At 29.2% G+C, this 10,197-nt stretch overlaps 1 protein-coding gene across 2 annotated transcripts in view; it reads left to right on the plus strand.

The window, feature by feature from the left end:
* Positions 1-10,197, plus strand: part of LOC101900138 (cubilin) — a 225,946-nt gene that overhangs the window by 146,215 nt on the left and 69,534 nt on the right. The window lies entirely within an intron of this gene.

Consider the following 10,197-nt stretch of genomic DNA (forward strand, 5'->3'; position numbering starts at 1 on the left):
TGCTACCGTTTCCCAAGAGATCTGAGCTGTAAAATATAGACTAATATACTGAAAGTTATAGAAAGAGGTCTAGAGTATACATGAGACGTAGGCGCATATTAAAAAAAAATAATGATTAAACACACGAAGGGTATCATAACGTCCACTCTGAACGGATTTTTTTTTTTTTTTTTTTTGCTATCTTTTCTAACTAGAAACAGTTAATTACCTACAACTGTAATTTCATTGTAACTTTGTCAAATCGTTTGTAATTTCAAAATTAGAGCAAACAAGTAAAAACCAGGTTGGGTTTGAACTTTATGTGCCCTACACCACATGAATACTACGGAATTTCTCAGCAACATGTTTAAAAATATATATAAAAAATTGAAATCTTTTTTCAAATTATGTAAACAAACTTTATTTTAAAAATTGAGCAGCTCTTGATGATGAATCCTTGAAAATACATTTTTAATAAATCTAGGCCAGAAAATCGCTAAAAATAATTGTTTTTAATTTAAACTAAGCTTTCAAATATGGTACTATTCCTTCAAGTAAAAATTAATTTCCAAAACCACATCATATCTCAACACTACACACCAATTTTGACACCAACACCAAAATTCGGAAATGTAACTCTTTCCTATCTATTTTGCACTATATATTACCTTTTCCACTATTGTAGTACAAATTTCCAAAACAAATTCCAAATTTCAACTCAAATCCAATTTGTACAAAATATAGTGCGCTCCCACAGTAATCCAAATTCCAAATTCCAAATTTCAGGATTCCACCCTTTCATTAGTACATAGCCCAATCCACCACAATCCTACACTCCAATAGTAATCTTATTTCCAAGTTCCAGGATACCAGCTCTTTTGATTCACCAAAATCCAAATTGTACCAAATATTGTATCATTTAGTACAATTAAGTAAAAATTTGCATAACTACCTACATCAATACAGGCCAAAATTCAGGATTCTAGCTTTACAGGTTCATCAAAATTCAAATAGTACCAAATTTGGTACCATTAAGCACACATAGGTACAAATTTTCAAAACTGCCTACGTACCTCAGTCCTACAATTCAATAGCAATCTTTTTTATCCAAATTTCAGGATTCCAACTCTTTTGGTTCTCCCAAAATTTAAATTGTACCAAATTTAGTACCATTTAGTACTTTTCGTGCACATAAGTACACATTTCGAAAACTTCCTCCAAATAGAGGATTGCTATTTATTACAATCCTCCAGTAATATTACTTTCAAATTTCAGGATTCCAGATACATCCGTTCCTCCAAATTCAAATTGTACTAAATTTAGTACCCTTTAGAACTTACTTCCAAAAGTACTTCCTTTCCATTTTCAAGTTCATTCCAATTTCAAGTTTTTAGCTCCAACCGTACACATGATACGAAATGGTACAAAATCTAGTACATTTTAGTAATTTTCGTACCCTTATAGTGCGAATTTCCAAGACAACTTTGGTACATCTGACATACACTACATCAGTGGCCCTTATTCCAAATTTAAGAGTTCCAGCTCTACTGCTTTCTCAAATACAAAGGGGACAGCTTAATATTTTCCCACCGTTATAGTACGAATTTCTAAAAAAAATCAGCCTTATCTGACCCCTTTGGGCCAAGAGTAACCCTGACCCAAAATTTCAAGAGTTTAGCTTCAACCGTTTCGTCTGGGCGTTGATGAATCTTTAAGTCAGTCAGTCAGTCAGTCAGTCAATTACTTTAAGCTTTTATTAATATAGATATTTCTTCCTTCTTCTCCCGCTTTCCCAAAAAGTCTGTATTACTGGAAATTTTGACTCAAACTAAAAAATTAACAGCAAACAAGTAAAGCTAAGTTCAGGCCGGTAAATAAACAATTCTGGTGAATAAAAACATCAAATATAGCAAGGTATCGTTATACGGTCGTGGACCTCCATATGCGTTTTTTGTCACCGGTTGAAACAATTCTGATAAAAAATGTAGCTGAAATCTTCAAAGTACCGATTACAAAGATGTAAGAAAACGTGGGTCTGCATAGACAATTTTCTGTGCTGAAGTACCGATACCGAACTTCAATACAAAATCTAAAACAATTCCAGTGGATAATGTCTCTAAAAACTTAAAAATACCGAATATTGGGGGCTATACGAAAACGTGGGCCTGTCATACATTGTAGTATCCATTAAGATCTTCAAATATGAAATTTGAAACAACTCCGGTAAAAAATGTCGCTAAAATCATCAAAATATCGAATATCGGTATGTACCGTTATATGGGGGTTATACGATGACCTGGACTTGCATATGTAATGTCATAGGTTGTAGTACCCATTAAGATCTTCAAATATGAAATTTGGAGCAATTCTGGTGAATAACGTCGCTAATCATAATCAAAATACAGATAGGCAGACGGACACCATTAACATGAGTATTTCCATTCCATGGAATGATGGAGGGTATAAAAAAGGTACCAGAAGGGGTTGGCAGATGTATATCATCTAAATAGCAGATCTTGTGTTAGCAAAAATGTTTGTATGTGGAATATTTGATGAGATGGATGGATTTGGATGCTTATTTCGCTTTCTTTGAGGGTTTTGTTTTTTAAAATCTTGAACCCTACGTGGGGGAGGTACCAGAAGAAATGGTGGGATCTCTACCATCCTTATAACAGATCTTGTGTTGCCGGAAATATTGAGATCGATCAATTCTGAATGGAATCGAACGTTATTCTCGTGTTTTATGAGATTCATGAATACTCACAATGTTGACCTTTTGAGGGGAGGTACCAGAAGGAATGCTCCGATCTCTACCATCTTTATAACTAATCTTGTCTTGATAGAAATATTGATAAGTTTCAAATCTGAATGGAATCAGATGTTAATTTCGTGCTTTATGAGCTTCATGAATATTCAAAATTTTGACCCTTTGTTGGGGAGGTACCTGAAGGAGTGGACCGATATATTCCATCTTCACGCCACACCTTGGATTAATAAAAATATTGTGAAGTGTGTAATTTGCAGAGACTAATCAAAATATTAACCCATTGTGGAAGGTATCAGAAGGAATTTTCAGATCTCTATGTCTGAAATTTATTTCGTGTTTTATGAGCGAAAGTGGTGAACTGCCGAATTTGTTTTCTCTGATGAGAGAACATTCGTTGTCCAGCAGTTTTAAATAAACAAAATGACATGTTTACTTGCCAAAGAGGTCAGCTGAAAATGTGAACCTTCGGTTGGCCACCAGAACTCAAGCGCCGGGTTTGGTGATGGTGTGGGCCGCTATAACAGACGATGGTCGCTCTCCGCTCGTATAAATTGACCGTGACATCAGAATAAATGCCGAATATTATCGCGAAAATATACTGGAGGGTGTATTAAAACCTTGGGTACGCAAACATTTTGGCCGCAGACCTTGGATATTCCAACAGGACTCAGCACCCGCCACTCAAGAATTTTTGCAAAATGAGGTTCCTCGCTTCATTTCCAGCGCACAATGGCCACCAAAATCACAGGATACCAATCCGTTGGACTATGATATCTGGAGTATTTTGGAAAATACCCAAGTGTCGATTACCTCAAGCAAGCGCTTCGCCGGGAATGGGTCAAGATTCGGGCAGCGTGTGATGATGTGTGTGGGAGGTACCAGAAGGAATTTTCAGATCTCTACTTTCAGATCTTGTATTAATAAAAATATTGATATGCGTGATGTCTGAAATTTATTTCGTGTTTTATGAGCTTCATGAATATTCAAAATTTTAGCCCTTTGTGGGGGAGGTACCCGAAGGAGTGGATCGATGGATGATGTGTGTAATTTGAAGGCAATCGGACTCTTAAGTCTCATTTTATAAGGGTTATAATTATTCCAAAGTTTAGCAGTTCGTGGGGGAGGCACTTGATGGAGTGCACCGATATTGTCCGTTTTCGTACCTGACCTAGCACTGATGCAAATATTAGGATATGCAAAGTTGGAGTAAAATCGGAAAATTCTTTCTCTTTCTGTGCAGTAATTTTGTTTTTTTTTTTTTAATGTCATTTTGGAGGGGGGAGGTACCAGAAGAAGTGGAAGAAGTGGATCGAACTCGATCTAAGTTTGACAAAAATATTACTATATATCAAGTTTAGATCAAATCGAGTATCCGAGAGATATCGTGCGCACCAGCCAGCCAGCCAGGCGGCTTTGGTCCAAAGAGACCTAGGGTCTAAACAAATAAATCTCATTCCCCACCATAGGGTATCCAGATGCAATTAACCCCATCGACAATAGTTGTCAATTAAACTTTTGGGAATCCAATCATATTCCATACATATTCTGAATTAATAACATCTTGTTTTTCTATAAAATACTACTACCATATCGGAATAATGACTTTAATTCCTCTTGGAAATAATTCATTGAAGGTGTGCGTAAAACAACTAGTCTAGTGACAATACTTAATTTGTTCATTGATATGGACGTTTTAACAAAAGCAAGAAAAACTATAATTTATTGTGCAAATTAGGAAATAACAATGAAACAATATTTGTAATTGTTGCTTTTTTTTTAGTATTAGTCGTATAGACGTCATAAATAGAAAATCGTTAACGAATGCGATTTTCTACAGTAGTTAAGTGTGGCTGGCACCTCTGATTAGATGCGATGGTGATTCTAAGGGCTTATAGTAGGCCAGTTAAGCCGGCGAACTTTGCTCCACTTTCATATGCATGTGAATTGATCATTTGAACTAGGGCATAGATGTGCATGTATGGATGGCAAATAGATCGTCGAACCTTAGTTTTATTATCAAATATTCCAATACGGAGCAAAATATTTAATTACAAAATAATTTCTATAATTTTATAATAAGGGAAACTTTGTTGCCGTTATTAAGTATTCGACGAAGTAAGAGTAACCCTAGTAATCTAATGGGTTTTTATTAGCAAATTTTTGCACCAGTATCTAAGTACAAAACAGCCTACTAACCTCTTGTTTTAAGGGCGGATTTTTTACGGAAAATAACTACTTAACTACTTATAAATACTAATTCTACCAGATTTGAATGGATATTTTTAAGGATTTTTAGTCTACCAGACGTGGAGTTTTAATGAATATTTTTCGAGGATCTTCAATCTACCAGACGTGGAATTTTAATCGATATTTTTTAAGGACCTCTAGTCTACCAGACCTGGATTTTTAAAAAATATTTTTAAAGGTTCCTTAATCTACCAGACGTGGATTTTTAACTAAAATTTTTTAGCGATCTTTAGTCTAACAAAAGTGGATTTTTAAAGAATATTTTTTAAAGGATTTTTGGTCTATCAGACGTGGAATTTTCAAGAATATTTTTCAAAGGATATTTAGTGGATGTTTGGTATATCAGACGTGAAATTTTAATGAATATTTTTCAAAGAACATTTAGTGAATTTTTAAAGAATATTTTTCAGAGAATCTTTATTGAATTTTTAAAGAATATTTTTCAAAGGATCTTTTGTCCACAAGACGTGGATTATTAAATAATATTTTTCAAAGATATTTAGTCTACCAGACGTGGATTATTAAATAATATTTTTCAAAGATATTTAGTCTACCAGACGTGTATTATTAAATAATATTTTTCAAAGATATTTAGTCTACCAGACGTGGATTATTAAATAATATTTTTCAAAGATATTTAGTCTACCAGACGTGGATTATTAAATAATATTTTTTAAGGACGTGGATTATTAAATAATATTTTTTAAGGACGTGGATTAGTAAATAATATTTTTTATGGACGTGGATTATTAAATAATATTTTTTAAGGACGTGGATTATTAAATAATATTTTTTAAGGACGTGAATTATTAAGTAATATTTTTTAAGGACGTGGATTATTAAATAATATTTTTTAAGGACGTGGATTATTAAATAATAATTTTTAAGGACGTGGATTATTAAATAATATTTTTTAAGGACGTGGATTGTTAAATAATATTTTTTAAGGACGTGGATTATTAAATAATATTTTTTAAGGACGTGGATTATTAAATAATATTTTTTAAGGACGTGGATTATTAAATAATATTTTTTAAGGACGTGGATTATTAAATAATATTTTTTAAGAACTTTTAGTCTACCAGACGTGGATTATTAAATAATATTTTTTAAGGACGTGGATTATTAAATAATATTTTTTAAGAACTTTTAGTCTACCAGACGTGGATTATTAAATAATAGTTTTTAAGGACGTGGATTATTAAATAATATTTTTTAAGAACTTTTAGTCTACCAGACGTGGATTATTAAATAATAGTTTTTAAGGACGTGGATTATTAAATAATATTTTTTAAGGACGTGGATTATCAAAAATAATATTTTTTAAGAACTTTTAGTCTACCAGACGTGGGTTATTAAATAATAGTTTTTAAGGACGTGGATTATTAAATAATATTTTTTAAGGACGTGGATTATTAAATAATAGTTTTTAAGGACGTGGATTATTAAATAATATTTTTTAAGGACGTGGATTATTAAATAATATTTTTTAAGAACTTTTAGTCTACCAGACGTGGATTATTAAATAATAGTTTTTAAGGACGTGAATTATTAAGTAATATTTTTTAAGGACGTGGATTATTAAATAATATTTTTTAAGGACGTGGATTATTAAATAATATTTTTTAAGGACGTGGATTATTAAATAATATTTTTTAAGGACGTGAATTATTAAGTAATATTTTTTAAGGACGTGGATTATTAAATAATATTTTTAAGGACGTGGATTATTAAATAATATTTTTTAAGGACGTGGATTATTAAATAATATTTTTTAAGGACGTGGATTATTAAATAATATTTTTTAAGGACGTGGATTATTAAATAATATTTTTTAAGGACGTGGATTATTAAATAATATTTTTTAAGGACGTGGATTATTAAATAATATTTTTAAGGACGTGAATTATTAAGTAATATTTTTTAAGGACGTGGATTATTAAATAACATTTTTTAAGGACGTGGATTATTAAATAATATTTTTAAGGACGTGGATTATTAAATAATATTTTTTAAGGACGTGGATTATTAAATAATATTTTTTAAGGACGTGGATTATTAAATAATATTTTTTAAGGACGTGGATTATTTAATAATATTTTTTAAGGACATGGATTATTAAATAATAGTTTTTAAGGACGTGGATTATTAAATAATATTTTTTAAGGACGTGGATTATTAAATAATAGTTTTTAAGGACGTGGATTGTTAAATAATATTTTTTAAGGACGTGGATTATTAAATAATATTTTTTAAGGACGTGGATTATTAAATAATATTTTTTAAGGACGTGGATTATTAAATAATATTTTTTAAGGACGTAGATTATTAATAATATTTTTTAAGGACGTGGATTATTAAATAATATTTTTTAAGGACGTGGATTATTAAATAATATTTTTTAAGGACGTGGATTATTAAATAATATTTTTTAAGGACGTGGATTATTAAATAATATTTTTTAAGGACGTGGATTATTAAATAATATTTTTTAAGGACGTGGATTATTAAATAATATTTTTTAAGGACGTGGATTATTAAATAATATTTTTTAAGGACGTGGATTATTAAATAATATTTTTTAAGGACGTGGATTATTAAATAATATTTTTTAAGGACGTGGATTATTAAATAATATTTTTTAAGGACGTGGATTATTAAATAATATTTTTTAAGGACGTGGATTATTAAATAATATTTTTTAAGGACGTGGATTATTAAATAATATTTTTTAAGGACGTGGATTATTAAATAATATTTTTTAAGGACGTGGATTATTAAATAATATTTTTTAAGGACGTGGATTATTAAATAATATTTTTTAAGGACGTGGATTATTAAATAATATTTTTTAAGGACGTGGATTATTAAATAATATTTTTTAAGGACGTGGATTATTAATATTTTTTAAGGACGTGGATTATTAAATAATATTTTTTAAGGACGTGGATTATTAAATAATATTTTTTAAGGACGTGGATTATTAAATAATATTTTTTAAGGACGTGGATTATTAAATAATATTTTTTAAGGACGTGGATTATTAAATAATATTTTTTAAGGACGTGGATTATTAAATAATATTTTTAAGGACGTGGATTATTAAATAATATTTTTAAGGACGTGGATTATTAAATAATATTTTTAAGGACGTGGATTATTAAATAATATTTTTTAAGGACGTGGATTATTAAATAATATTTTTTAAGGACGTGGATTATTAAATAATATTTTTTAAGGACGTGGATTATTAAATAATATTTTTTAAGGACGTGGATTATTAAATAATATTTTTTAAGGACGTGGATTATTAAATAATATTTTTTAAGGACGTGGATTATTAAATAATATTTTTTAAGGACGTGGATTATTAAATAATATTTTTTAAGGACGTGGATTATTAAATAATATTTTTTAAGGACGTGGATTATTAAATAATATTTTTTAAGGACGTGGATTATTAAATAATATTTTTTAAGGACGTGGATTATTAAATAATATTTTTTAAGGACGTGGATTATTAAATAATATTTTTTAAGGACGTGGATTATTAAATAATATTTTTTAAGGACGTGGATTATTAAATAATATTTTTAAGGACGTGGATTATTAAATAATATTTTTTAAGGACGTGGATTATTAAATAATATTTTTTAAGGACGTGGATTATTAAATAATATTTTTTAAGGACGTGGATTATTAAATAATATTTTTTAAGGACGTGGATTATTAAATAATATTTTTTAAGGACGTGGATTATTAAATAATATTTTTTAAGGACGTGGATTATTAAATAATATTTTTTAAGGACGTGGATTATTAAATAATATTTTTAAGGACGTGGATTATTAAATAATATTTTTTAAGGACGTGGATTATTAAATAATATTTTTTAAGGACGTGGATTATTAAATAATATTTTTTAAGGACGTGGATTATTAAATAATATTTTTTAAGGACGTGGATTATTAAATAATATTTTTTAAGGACGTGGATTATTAAATAATATTTTTTAAGGACGTGGATTATTAAATAATATTTTTTAAGGACGTGGATTATTAAATAATATTTTTTAAGGACGTGGATTATTAAATAATATTTTTTAAGGACGTGGATTATTAAATAATATTTTTAAGGACGTGGATTATTAAATAATATTTTTTAAGGACGTGGATTATTAAATAATATTTTTTAAGGACGTGGATTATTAAATAATATTTTTTAAGGACGTGGATTATTAAATAATATTTTTTAAGGACGTGGATTATTAAATAATATTTTTTAAGGACGTGGATTATTAAATAATATTTTTTAAGGACGTGGATTATTAAATAATATTTTTTAAGGACGTGGATTATTAAATAATATTTTTTAAGGACGTGGATTATTAAATAATATTTTTTAAGGACGTGGATTATTAAATAATATTTTTTAACGAGATAGACCCATAGTTACTTTTGAGGATATTCGTAGAATCACTTCCTGAGTCGATTTATGCATGTATGCCATTCGTCCGTCTGTCCATGTAAACGAGATAGACCCATAGTTATTTTTGAGGATATTCGTAGAATCACTTCCTGAGTCGATTTATGCATGTATGCCATTCGTCCGCCTGTCCATGTATTTTTGTGAACAAAATGCAGGTTGCATTTATTATCCGATTGAGATTAAATTTTCCAAACAATATATGTTTGGCCCAAGGACGAACTCTATTGAAATTTGTGATAATCGGATCAGATTTGGATATAGCTCCCATATACTATATCTTCAACCGATTTCAGGTTAATTGTGCTCCAAATGACCAATATAAGTCCAAATGACAAACATTTTCTCTCCTCGTTCCTTCTAAAATTCCTTTGTTAAGGGAGCTCTACTAAATGTGTATAGTGGTGTAGGGTCATATAGTCGGCAACGCCCGACTTTTGACTTTTCCTTACAGATTTACATATATGAATTCCTGGTGTTTAGGTAAGATGGTAGTAGTTATTTTGAGTAGTTACGCTCCCGTTTGAAGGTATATTTTAACGATATTTTGAAAAAAGTAGAAAAAATTTATCCTTGGTGACTGCTTGAGGGTTAAAGTGATAAAAAACCCGTGTAAAGTAAAATTTAAAAATAATAAGTATTCCGAAAATTTCAAAAAAAAAAAAAAAAAAATCTGGTGGAGAGGGAAATTTTAACTTTGAAAACAACGATAGACGTGT

Source organism: Musca domestica, unplaced genomic scaffold (assembly GCF_030504385.1).
Source record: "Musca domestica strain aabys unplaced genomic scaffold, Musca_domestica.polishedcontigs.V.1.1 1, whole genome shotgun sequence".
Taxonomy (NCBI): Eukaryota; Metazoa; Arthropoda; class Insecta; order Diptera; family Muscidae; genus Musca; species Musca domestica.